Source organism: Thermobia domestica, chromosome 18 (assembly GCF_964235325.1).
Source record: "Thermobia domestica chromosome 18, izTheDome1.hap1.1, whole genome shotgun sequence".
Classification (NCBI taxonomy): domain Eukaryota; kingdom Metazoa; phylum Arthropoda; class Insecta; order Zygentoma; family Lepismatidae; genus Thermobia; species Thermobia domestica.
In genome coordinates, this window is record NC_137471.1 from 39495097 (window position 1) to 39508447 (window position 13351).

Genomic DNA, 13351 nt, shown 5'->3' on the forward strand with positions numbered 1-13351 from the left:
TTTTTCAGTTTCGCCGTACACCTCTAAGGCGGAAGGGAATTTTAGCATAGAGAAATTTCTGCCTGCAAAATATAAATTTTATTTCGTACATTTTTTCGTCTGATGCTTATTTTTTTTTCGAGATATTTTGCAGTATGGAATAACAAAATTCACCCTATGTGTAAATTTTCATCCCTCATTTTAATGAACCTACTCCATATTTTAAGTCCTTTAAAAACAAGGTCAGTGGTAGAGCATTTATCTCTGGTGCAAGGAGTAAATGGTTCGATCACAGATTGCGCCATGTGAGCTTATTTAGTGATGGGCAGTGGGAATATTCCCGGTGGGAAGGAATTTAAAAAATGGGAATATTCCCTGGGCTATAAATTCCCGGGAAGGAATATATTTCCATTTCTTTACTTCATCTTCCAAATTATAAGAACCGTACGGCTAATTACATTATTTTAATATTTTATGATTTACTTCTAGGTTTTAAAAAATTTGAAGGTTAAAAAATTTAAAATTCTTTGACAGTACTTTATATAAGTAATAATATGATTTTTTAAGTTCAATTTCCATTTGCACTAAAAAGTAAAGTAATTGTTTAGTATTGGGGGGCCAAAAATAGCCGAAAGTAGGATGTTTTACTGAAGAAATGAGTTGAAAGTAGTGTTCAAGTAGTCAAGAAAGTATCGAACACATTTTTTTTTTAAGGGCAGTAGGGGATTTGTATAAACCGTAAAGGTAAGTCGAAGTGATTTATGTGAGAAAAGAAGGTGAATTGTTGGTAACGAAGATAGAAAACAACGTGCCCTGCGGGGCTATAATCCGCCTTCACTCGCTAACGCTTGCTCGGCAATGCTCTCTAAATTTAATGTTGGTAACGTAATTTAACGTATGAAACTATAAAACAAAAACATCGGAATAGAATATCGCAAAAAACTAGGAGCAAAATTCAGGCAGCCAGAATTTAGGGGGGGCTAGACCCCCTGAATACGGGCCTGGAGACAACTGTAATAATATAGCTACTGTGATTTAAAAAAAAAAAAACGAACTTTGAAACCATAATATAGTAATAGTAAAACTTAAAGATTTCATTTCATTTTCATTTACAGAATTATTAATATATTAAAATAAGTTTGCTGATTATTTGAAATCAGACGCTTTTCTGAAATGCACATTATGACTATCTATTCCGTGTCAATACTATAAATGATTAAGCTTTATAAAAGTAGAGGGAAAAAGGAAACCAATCTAGCATATTTTACAACTAACTTTTTATTTATTTATTTATTTTTTAATCGAAGTCTGTGCAAACTATTGAAACATTTCCAAATTACAAATGAAATTATTATTTATATACAGACAAGGTGACCAGAATTTTCACTTGCGGAAACGGGACGCATACGAATCGGCTACGGGGGGGGGGGTATCTGACTTCCAGATTGTATTTTGGGACTCAGCAGTGTTCTCAATTTACAAAATACACAAGTAAGAGTGATAACACACCGTTTCTAACTTTACGTATACCACACAACAAATAATAGTTCCCGATTGCAAATTCTGCCCAACAATTCTTTTAATTAGTTGAACACTCAGAATTCCCACTTGAGCCACGAACACACAACTCCCATTTGAAAATTCAGAAGTTCTAGACACGGCTGAACCTTGGCAACGAGAGTTGGTACGGAAGAGAGAAGAATTTGCATTGACGATTTATATTTTGAATAATAATTACGGGACACCTAGACCATTTTTATTTAAAAACGGGACATTTAGGCGTCCCGTTCGATAATCAGAAAAAACGGGACAACTGTTGGAAAAAAGGGACTGTCCCGGCTAAAACGGGACGTCTGGTAACCTTGTATACAGAATAAATTAAACAAACGATGGGGAAACTTATGGTTTAATCGAATATGATGGTGGTTGCTACGATTTAGAAGAAAGCAATTTTCTGTTGGCACTGGCATCGAAACTATTTGTGTAGAAACAAGAATTTCGCATAAGCATTTACTTGACTTGTTATTATAGTTTACTAATAATTAAACAATTATATATTCGTGTAGAAGGAGTTCCGGTCGACCTTTGGAAAAAAATCACTTCACATATCTATCTAATTCAATTGCACATAGGCGTATGCTGATGAACTAAATAACTGAACGTGTTTCAAACACTGAAGTAGCAACACTGAAGGCAAAAATTATGAAATAGAGACCATGGGACATCTCATGAGAAGTAGGTAAAATAGCTGAGTCGCGTTATATGTGGATGGTAGCGACATCCAACGGCGTAGCAGATTATTGTTAGGATTAGCGTTGCCTTGACGCAAACCATTTCTGAAAGTGCCCACTTCATTGCACATTCAAATAATTTAGATGGTACTGGCACTCTCCGTCTAGGAGACCCTCTCCCAAGCGGCTTGTTGCTAAAGTAAGCCCGATTCAGCAAGGGAGTTTTCGCACGTGATGGCATCACTGTTTGAAATTACGGGAGGGTTTCGCAACGACAAAAGAAGAACAAATAAAGTGAAGAAGAATAGAATTTTGGTTTAATAATTGAACAGAATCGAAAGAAATTAATCGACCCAGTTGATACATTCAGTGAAAATCAGAAAGTCGTTTTATTTTCGACCTACTGAATTCTATGCTATACTTTCGCACAAGTCGCCACGTATTTTACAAAATTCTCAACGAAATATAGGATGCTCTAAAGAAGAATAATTTCATAGGATCACTCAACGATAGGAAATATCGTGTGATACAACGCTATACACTTATAGACTTCCCAGGTAACTCTCCAAATTTTTCGTTGATTCATTTCGTCCTGTACAGTGCGACTTATATTTAACAAAGTAGAACATAAGAACGCAAATTTTATGTTGCATTTGCGAGAAACACATACTTCAGAATAAAGCACCCAAGTTCAGTTCCATTATTTCTTTATAAATTATTGCAAAGATGCTTTCGTTAATTTAGAATTTGCTGGCAAAACAAATATACTAATTTTTTTAAAGAATAAGTAAAGGAGGAGGATTTATAAGGAAAAGTAAAAATGTGATATTAGCTACCGTACGTCTTGGATATTCTTTTTTTAATGGTTCTTGTACCCGGAACATTTTTGGATAAGAATTCCTTTCGTGCTCATCAGTGACATTTTGCGTGGGTTAGGTTAGGTCAGATGAATCGGTTCCAGTTACTGATCGGCAAAAAGTAAACTCTTGCCGATTTTTGAAAAAAAAAAAAAAATTAGTGTGTTTGTAGTGTGTGTGTGGTTACTTTCGTTCTACCTAGTTATTTATCTAAAATACACCTTTTTATTCATATCTTTATATTGTTTTTAATGCTATATTAACAATACTAAATACGGCATTATTATTTTTTAATGTGTTTACCGTTCTGTTCTACATCGATCTGTGCACATCGATTGCGCTTTAAATTAAAAGATTTCGGTTGCCAACGAAACGTCTGAAAGGTAAAAAGATTATTCTTTTTTTTTTTTTTTTTTTTTCAATGAATTGAATATTTGAAAGCGATTACAAACCTGAAAATACTTAACTTCCTTAACTGGCTTACTTCGACAGAAGAACGATATAAAAGTCGATTTGTGTCATTAACGTGTCAATGACAGAACAGTACAATACAATCGATATAGTTTCGATTGTTAACGCAGTCAAATAATTATAATGGCTAATTACAGTTTACGCTGATGCACATCAGCGGTGTTAGCCACGAGGTTTTTGCGAAAATTAATATTGCCCTTGTACTTCCTCTCTTTTTTTATTCCATTCTTGAAGTTCCCTCATACTTAAGGTGTTTTTGTAGGATTATATGTTTTTATGTCGTATGGGAGGAATAATAATGTGCCCTTGTACTTAGTGTATGACTATGTGTGGGGCAATCGAAAACACATATTGCATGTCCCGTGCACGTGGATACTTCTTACTGTTGTACTACCTACAAAAATGATTCTGTATCATGTACAACTGGTAATAGAACACACAACAAACCGGCATCACGAGAATTCACACTCCATGTTGGAATGTGAGCACAACATAATTGTATTGTATTGTATTGTATTTATTTCGTCATTTTTTCATACATTTAGCACTGTAATACAATGCATATGAAGCGGATACGTCATTTATATATGAATACAAAAGTAAAAGAAACAATAATAGTGAAAATTACATACACTAGGTTAGTAATTAAGCCTTAGGCTACTTATTACATTATACATTTTACATGACATCATTGTTAAAAATAAACTTAGTAATCATTACTTGCAGTGTATTTAGAAACCCTCCAACAAATATGTAATGCTAAAAGCAAGTATTGACATTGATTTACTGTACATCCTGTAACGTTTCTATTTATTTAGCAGTTCATGTATTCCTCCACCGAGTAAAAGCAATGTTGTATTAAATATTTCTGGAGTTCTTTTTTAAATTTAGCAACAGAGTCCTGAGTTTTTATTTCTTTCGGAAGTTTATTGTAAAGCAATCTGGGTTTGTTGTGTGTTCTGTTAGCAGCTGTACATGAAATTGAATCATCTCTGTAGGTACTACAACAGTAAGAAGTATCGATGTGCACGGGAGATGAGAAGTTGCTGTTGTAAACTATTATATATATATATATATATATTTTCCCCCAACTTGTTAAAAATATTTAATACAAATTAAAATGTACACGCTGTTTCATAATGAATGACTATAATCTTTATATATGTTTTGAGGTAAAAATTTTTAAGTGCAACTTCAGGTAATTTCGGAAAAACGCAAACCAATTTCGAACCTGCAAGCCAACCTTTGCAATCGAGAAAAATTTTTCAGATGTGCTTTTAGTTTATGTGAAATATAATAATACTTCTTATTAAGTGTAGAAAAAAGCAACATTGATTGAAATATTTAATGATACAATACTTCGAAACCATGTACTAATTTAAGCACATGCTTGTTGGTCACATAGGTTTCCATACGTAAAAGAACATTTAGATATGTAAAGGAACCTTTCCTATGAAAAGGAAGACAGAGAACAAACTTCTCCCATCCATAGTAAAAAGAAGAAGTCACAGAATTTGCAACAAATGACGAAGGAACTTCAGTTATATTTCTTTAGAAAGAACGTGGGCGGAGTCGTCGTCGTTAGCACATTGTTAAAAATCGACGTGCCAAATCGTAAAGTCATCAGTTTGAATCCTGTTTGGGTCAAGAAATTATATGAAATTCTTTTTTCCTCTATGTATGAAAACTATGTAAAATAATTACAATAAAATAAATCAGATGTATATGTATACCCATAGAATGATTGCAGAACATAAGTAATTATTATGTTTAAAATATAGCATCTGAGGTATGTTCACAGATCATCGGTATCATATATGAGAATGTTGAACAAATTATAAAAATCTTGGAATAGCAATAAGGTATGTAGTTTATTTATTAGCAGCTATTTGACATATTGAGGTTCCTTCTCATCATTCTCATTACAGAATGTCATTTACGTTCTTGAAATATATTCCTATATTTCTAGAATTATAAAGAACATTCTCTTTTAATGGTTCTTGTAGCCTGGAACATTTTTGGATAAGAATTCCTTTTGTGCTTATCAGCGACATTTTGGGAGGGTTTGCTTAGCTCAGATGAATCGGTTCCAGTCACTGGTCGGCAGAAAGTAAACTCTTGCCGCGTTTTGAAAAAAAAAATAGTGTGTGTGTTTAGTTTCGTTTCTACATAGTTATTTATCTGAAATACATGTTTTATTCATATCTTTATATTGGTTTGTATGCTATATTACAAATACTGATTTTTTTTTTTTTTTTTTTTTTTTTGCAAATTGTATGTTTCCCTTTCTGTTGTACATTCATCTGTGCACATCAATTGTGCTCAAAATTTAAAGATTTCGGTTGCCAAGGAAACGTCTGAATAGGTAAAAAGATGTACTTTTTTTAATGAATTGTATATTTGAAAGCGATTGCACATATGGTAAAACTTTACTTCTTTAGCGGGCACACGTCGACAGAAGAACGATATGAAAGTGGGTTTGTGTCATTAACTTGTCAAGTACAGTACATATTTTTCGATTGTTAACGCAGTCAAATAATTATAGTGGCTAATTACAGTTTACGCCAATGGACCAGGGGCGTCATTTTGGACTTCGCTTGGGGGGGCAAGAGCACCACCGACATGAGACTTTCGCGTTTTGTACTAGTATATTAATAGATAATCAATTAAAGTATATGTATTCCTCAAACTCTTGGGGGGGCAATTGCCCCCTCCTGCCCCCCCTAAATAACGCCCCTGCAATGGACATCAGTGGTGTTAGCCACGAGTTTTATGCGAAGACGGGGGCAAGAAGCCAACTATATTATATAATGCTGAGCGCCAATTCATGGCGCATCAATATCCAACTACTTCTTCGTTTTCCGTATACAAATTCTGCACTTTCACTGTTTTCTTCTCTCCTTCACTTCCTCATCTTCCGCCAACTACGCAGTACACAACGTTGGAGAAGAAGGGTAAGGTATTATGCTATTAACAGAGAAATTAATATATATTGACTTTTTTAAAGCATATTAATTGGGATACGATTAATTATCATTTTCTGTTCTATTATAGTTTTATAATAATTAAAACTGGAAAATTCACTTTTTAAGACACTTTTCATTTTGGTCCCTTCGGGAACGTCCCGAAGGATTTTTTTCGCACTGTTCTGACTGAAGTGGAAAAGAAAGAAGTTATTTTTAGAAAGGATTTAACTATATCATTAGGAACTTTTAATGATAGAATTGTACGGAGGTTGTTCAAAATGTTTTTTGTATACTGATTTTTTGTGGCACACCCAAAGTGTCACTGGTGCAAGTCATAAATGTAACAAGACCTAAAAGTCATTTCGCAGCAGGAGTCCTATACGTCATGAGACCTAAACGGCACATGACCTGAAAAACATTTCATGGCATAAATTCTATTCGCCACAAGACCTAAAAATCATTTGTCGGCACAAGTCCTGAACAACACAAGTCGTAAACGGCACTAGACCTAAAAATCTTGTGGCGCTACCATCGCATCCGTACAAAGAATACTATCAATCTGTTAGCCAACGTTCTAGATATACTGTTTCGTATTACAAAGCCAGATTTTATTTCAGTTCTTACAAATAATTTGTATATAAGTACATAGTCTGTAGTTCTGAAATAATAAAGCCTGTTGTCCTTTCTTGCTCTTTGCATGATAGCATTAGTATGGTCACAATTTTAACTGCCTGCCAAATGTGATTCCCAGATCATTCATAATGTCGTTTTTTCTTCTATTTTCACACCATTAACTTCGTATTTACTAAATTAATGTGGTGTTTGAGTTATATACATGATAAATTTTGTGTTCTTTGTGCTGATTTGAAGTAAATTATTTTTACACATATTTTGTGTATTGAACTCTTTCTGTAGCAAATAGTTTCTATACTCGTAATATAACACACTTTACTCGTTACCATTATTAATACTAGTTTTATTGTTAGTATCAAAGCACTGGACGTTGGAATCAACTAGTATTATTTTCAGTAATAATAATAATAATAAATTTAAGATATGCTCTATTTTTAAGACCTTAGCCTTGATTATGCGTGAAGTTAAAATGGTTATGCCACGGACTTCAAATACTGGCTTAACATCCAAAACAAACTAATGTCCCCTCAAATGAGGGTTAGTCTGTTTTGAGATTATTAAACGTGTTTAATAATTACAGCAAATTAAGAATATTTATGATACAATGTGAAAGAAAACACTTTGAAAAAATTGAAACTATGTCAGCATCTTTAATAAACAGAAGAATCGTTTGCTTAACTGGAAAATTCGAGATCTAAAGGAAAACAGTTTTCTGCGCAAATCTCATAAGCTATGGAAAAATTTTTATATTATAGAAATTAGCCCTTCTTCCCTTCTAGAAGTGTAATTTTCAAGACTCTGAAACATATATTTTGTTACCTTCAGTTAAGAGTTCGGATACCGAGTTCCGCGCATCCAACTTACGCAAATCCTTCCGTACTTTATAAATACTTTCAGAATAAGAAATGGGAAATTCGAAAATTAAAGAAAATTCACCCTTTGTTCTTTTCCTTTTGAGTGTTGATTTTTTTGTTTCTTTTTTTCAGTGGAATGTTTTCATGCCAAGTTTCATTTTACTAGCTTCAAAGATTTGCGAGATGTACTACTCTTTTAAAAAAAGTGCCCCAACCTTTTACGATACGTATTTCTAATATAATCTTTCCTATATCCTGATTTCGTAAGAAAATGTTTTTTTTTTAATTAAAATTTTTCGACTTACTTGTAGTAGTATGCCCAGAAAGTCACTCAACTTTTTTTTATATAAGAGTGCAGAAATTAAAGTCAGTCAAACAAGTTTACTTCCATTAACAGTTTCTGTTTTCTTAAGTCTAACTTATTCGTACATTTCTTACAACCTGTGATTTTTAAATTCATGTGCTGTCTTGACTAGTGATGGGCAGTGGGAATATTCCCGGTGGGAAGGAATTTAAAAAAATGGGTATATTCCCGGGTTTTTTCCCTGGCTTGTAAATTCCCGGGAAGGAATTTATTTCCATTCCTTTACGTTATCTTGCAAATAGTAAGAACCATATGACTATTTACTTTATTTTAATATATTATGATTTACTTCTAAGTTTTAAAGAATTTGGAGGTTAAAACTTTAATATCTTTCGCTGCACTTTATATAAATAATAATATAATTTTTAAGATCCATTTCCATTTAAACTAAAATTAGGGTAATTGTTAAGTATTGTAGGGAGGGGGGGGGGCAAAACTAGCAAAAGTAGGATTATTAGCGGAAGAAATGAGTCGATAGTGCTGTTCAAGTAGTCAAGAAACTATCCAACAGAATTTTTTTTAGGGCAGTAGGGACTTTGTTCAAACCCGGAAGGTAATTGGAAGTGACTTAGGAAATAAAGTGAATTGTTTGAAACGAAGATAGAAAACAACAGGCCCTCAAACCCTCCTTCACTCGCTTACGCTCGCTCGGCAATGCTGTCTGAATTTAATGTTAGTAACGTAATTCAACGTATGAAACCATAAAACAACCGGATCGGAATAGAATATCGCAAAAAAGTATGTGCAAAATCTGGGCCCCCAAAGCTAAACAATAGCCAAAAGTAGCAAAGTACTAATTTACAAATGATGAAAAGGATCTGTTTTGTAAAGTAATGTAGAACTATGTAGAAATAGAGACGAAATTCTATTAATAAACCCTGAGCTACCGTTAGTAGTAGACGTCAGTCTGTCTCCTCTCTCTGACTCGAATTTCTGAAGAGGTACTCGGACTTCTTTAACATGTGAATTAACGCATGAAATTTCTAGAAATTGCCATGAAGAAAGGTCGTGCGTAGTAATGTTAAATGCAAAATTTTAAAAATAATTCAGTATGTTGCAAATATTGTGAACATAAATATTTATGCGCAAATTTTGACAAAATAGTGGAACATGTGCCTTCTGGCAGTTACCCAACCTAATTTGTTTATGACATTTAAAAATTTAATATGTTTATAATATCAGTAGTAGAGTCAAGTTTAAAAAATCAACTTACATGTAAATTTAAATTGTTTAGCGGTTTAAAAGTATGTGGACCTACTATACAATTTTTGAAACATATTTACTTTCATAGAACATATTGTAAATATCCATTTATACGTACTCTCTAAATATAATAACATATTAATTAAAGAACATAACATCGTTCAGAATATACATTTTAAGGACTCCTCTTGGGACAACAGTAATAATACTGTAATATAAAAACAAATTTAACTCTCAAATTATAATATAGTAATAGAATGCAATATTCTTTCTGATTGTACATAAATTCCCGGAAAATTCTCATTTTTTGAATCTTCCCGGGAATTTTTCCGAAAAATATATCTCGGGAATTTACCTATCACTAGTCAAGGCACAAATTTCGAAAAGGTAACAAATTGGAAATGTAATAATAACAACAATTATATTTGTATTTATGTACATGTGAAATATGTTTATATTCGTTGTCTTATTGAAGCTCTCGTAATTTGGAAATACACTTTTGTATTGTTTTAATATGAAGAAAACCGGATCTCCTACAAAAGTTTACAGCCTACACTCCTAAATGATTATGGATTGGTTTCTGCAAACGTATTGTGTTGGATATTGCATTAGTAATTTAGCGTTATTTGTTGCTTTTCCTTGCTTATACATATCAATTCTATCGATACACACTGTGAAATATAGTAACTGTATTGCATGTATAGTAACGTAACATGCAATACAAAATATAGTAACTTAACCAGATATGTAATTAGTTCTTAGATGTATAACTGCAGAACAGATAATGATAATAATAGTTTTAGTAGTACAAACATAGCTGTTATTGGGATTAGCTACGTTCGTATCATTTTTATTACGAACTAGTACTGAATCGTCGTAATTTCCTCTGGTGGTGGCGTATTTCAGAATTAAGGTAAGTGAATGGAAAAGCCACAAGACCTAATCAGCGGAAGTCCTAATCGTCATAAGACCTAAAATATTTCACGGCACTAGTCTTAAATGACACGGCACAAATCCTAAAAATCATTTTGCGGCACTAGTCCTAAACTGCACAGTACCTATTATCTGGTACTATATATTTCGAACTTATGCCGTTTAGGTCTTGTGCCCTTTCGGACTTACGAATATTTCCCTACGGGATTACCAATGATGAGGTTTTGAGTTCAAGCCCTGCAGGAATATTTTTATTAGTAGAATTGCACAAAAATCGGATACGAGGTTTACTTCTAAATCTATTTTCAGAAACGCTTGGGTAGTCCTGAAAAGGGCTGTTTTTGGGATTTAAATTGGGGACGTTAATATTGTGTCCAAGACCCTTCTGAATTTATTACATGCTCCATTTTTCTGGACATGGAATCTATTAAATGGGTTACAAATCTCTCGCCTCCCTTACCTCCAGCCATGTCTCTGAAATAAGATCCCTCAAGTCATCTCAAGTTCTTGGTGGATTTGCCTCAAGCCAACTGTCTCTTAGAGTACGCTTCACCTCTGCCCACATATTTTCCATGGGATTGAGGTCTTCTCCACGAGGCGGCCAGTCTCAGGTTGCCCTGCGAACCATTCCTGAACCACATGGAAAGTACGTATTGGCGACTTGTCTGGCTGGAAATGAACTACACCGTCCGGCTGAAATACTTGTATGCATGGCACCATGATATTACTCATAATGTCCAAGTAATGAGCGCAGTCCAGATGTCCTTCAATTCTGTGAAGCTGCCCTGCACCGCGACTGGAAATCTAACCCCAGCATAAAATATATACATTTCCACTGCGATAGCATGCAGTCACATATCCAGGGTCATATTGGGTACACAAAACAGCATCCCTCATTCGATGTTGTCAATATGGAATTATCTGAGAAAACTACTTATTACAGTTGCGACACACATTCGCATGTGCAAACGCGAGCAACACGGACACGTAACCCAGCATGACGAAACATTTGCAGAGCTGTCTGCGTAGTGCGAGGAAAGTGAAGAATTTTCTTAGCTGTTTACACGTCCTTAGTGAGTATAACCTGTCATCGTTTACTAATCTCGCTTACTCCGCCTCGTAGACACATGAGGACAACCAGGTGATCGTAAATTACCGTTCTGACCTGAAGCACCAAATTGCCGAATTTATTACCTTCCTGTAGAGGCCGGGATATCTACTCGCCTGCTAGCTGCAGTTGCAGAGTAGCCTTCCAACTCTTATAAAGTAATTACGGCTTTACGTCTATCCATAGTTACCCATGCTCTGATCTATGATCAGGAAGCAATAGATGAAAACTAGTAACTCACATGTGATTGGTTATTTGCCCGGCACGGCTATTGTGGGGAATGAATTGGTCAACGACTTGCGGAAAGAATGGTAAAATGTGGCAAGAAATATAATAATAATAATATTAAAAACAGTTTTCTTAAATCAACATTAACACATATGAAAGGCTGTCTAAAGAATGAATTGTTATACTGATTTTACAAGTATGAAAACATGTACCATATTCCAAAGAGATTGAGCGATATGACGATGAATGTTTTGAGATGAACACTTTCGATGTCCAACTTCGGGTATCTTCGGAAAATAGTAAACTATAGTTACTGGTTCGAACTTCCAAGCCAACTTTAGCAATCGGGAAAAATGTACAGATGTGTTTTTTTCTTCTGGTAAATATAATAAGACATGTTTAAATGGTACTAACCGTAGAAAAATGTAACATTGATCGAAATACTTAATGATACAATATTTCGAAACTACGTATGAACTCAATTATATTCGTATGTAGGAGCTCCTCAAGTATGGTCATGTTAGCTCAGTGGTAAAAACTGATCGTTCAAATCATGAGGTCATGAGTTCAATTCCAATTCGGCTCTAAATTTTTTATATTCTATTTTTTCAATGCATGAAAATTATGTAAAATAATTATATGAAAATACATCAGCTGTATATATATATTCATTCAACCATTTCATAATATTAGTAATTATTATGTTTAAATTATAACCTCTTAAATATTGACAGAACGTCGGTATGTGATACGTGAATATCAAATACATATTAACAAATTCGTGTAATAGCAATAAATAAGTTACGTTGTTTATTTATTTGGAGCTATTTTCATACGCAATTAACTTCTCAATATTCGCATTACAACATGTGATTTACGTTCTTTAAATGTGGTCAGAAATGTAGAGCATATTCAAAATCGGTTCGTGGTTCAAGAAAAAAAATAATAATAAATAAATAAAATAAAAGGAAACTACCTAGCTAGAAAATATTACGTAAGAAACTCGCTAATCGAAAAGGCACGTAAAGAGACTGAAAGCAAGCCAGAATGGAATTTCTTTACATAAGGATTGAGTTCAGTGCTCTGATATGCTTTTGTATATGGAAGTGGTAATGTCTTAGTCACTCTCTCTCTCTTAAATGTAATTATATATAAAAGTGTATGTATTTATGTGTATGTTTGTGTTACAACAAATTTCATGTCTGCCCACAGTGATTTCAGTCATATTTCTTACAGTCTGGAAAAGAGTACTATTGAGTTAGCTATGGTGAGTGGAACAGGGATACATATAAAATATTGCTAGGCAATGATTGATATTAGTGTCGAATCTATAGTTCTCGGGGTCGTTTAGGCAAATAGTGTCACTTTCGATTTCGCTTAAGCTCCCACTAGTAGGTATGGGCACAAAAGGCTTTTCTGTTGGAACTGGAAACAGACATTTTTGAGCTCTTCTCTAGAATTTGGCTCGAAAAATTTTTTACAACTCGAATTTGGATCGAGTTTCGGGTCGTGTCGAAGAAAAAC

At 33.9% G+C, this 13351-nt stretch overlaps 1 protein-coding gene across 4 annotated transcripts in view; it reads left to right on the top strand.

Moving 5' to 3' along the window:
- The first annotated feature begins 2408 nt into the window (after positions 1 to 2408).
- The window catches only part of LOC145675737 (uncharacterized), a 37875-nt gene continuing 26932 nt past the window's right edge, over positions 2409 to 13351 (top strand). For 3 of the 4 annotated variants that reach the window (XM_081746366.1, XM_081746367.1, XM_081746365.1), the window contains exon 1: positions 2409 to 2767. The gene's annotated coding sequence lies outside the window, so the exon portion shown is untranslated. Of the gene's footprint in view, positions 2768 to 4943; positions 5736 to 13351 lie in introns of those variants that run through there. The other variant, XR_014129202.1, reaches the window with a different exon arrangement.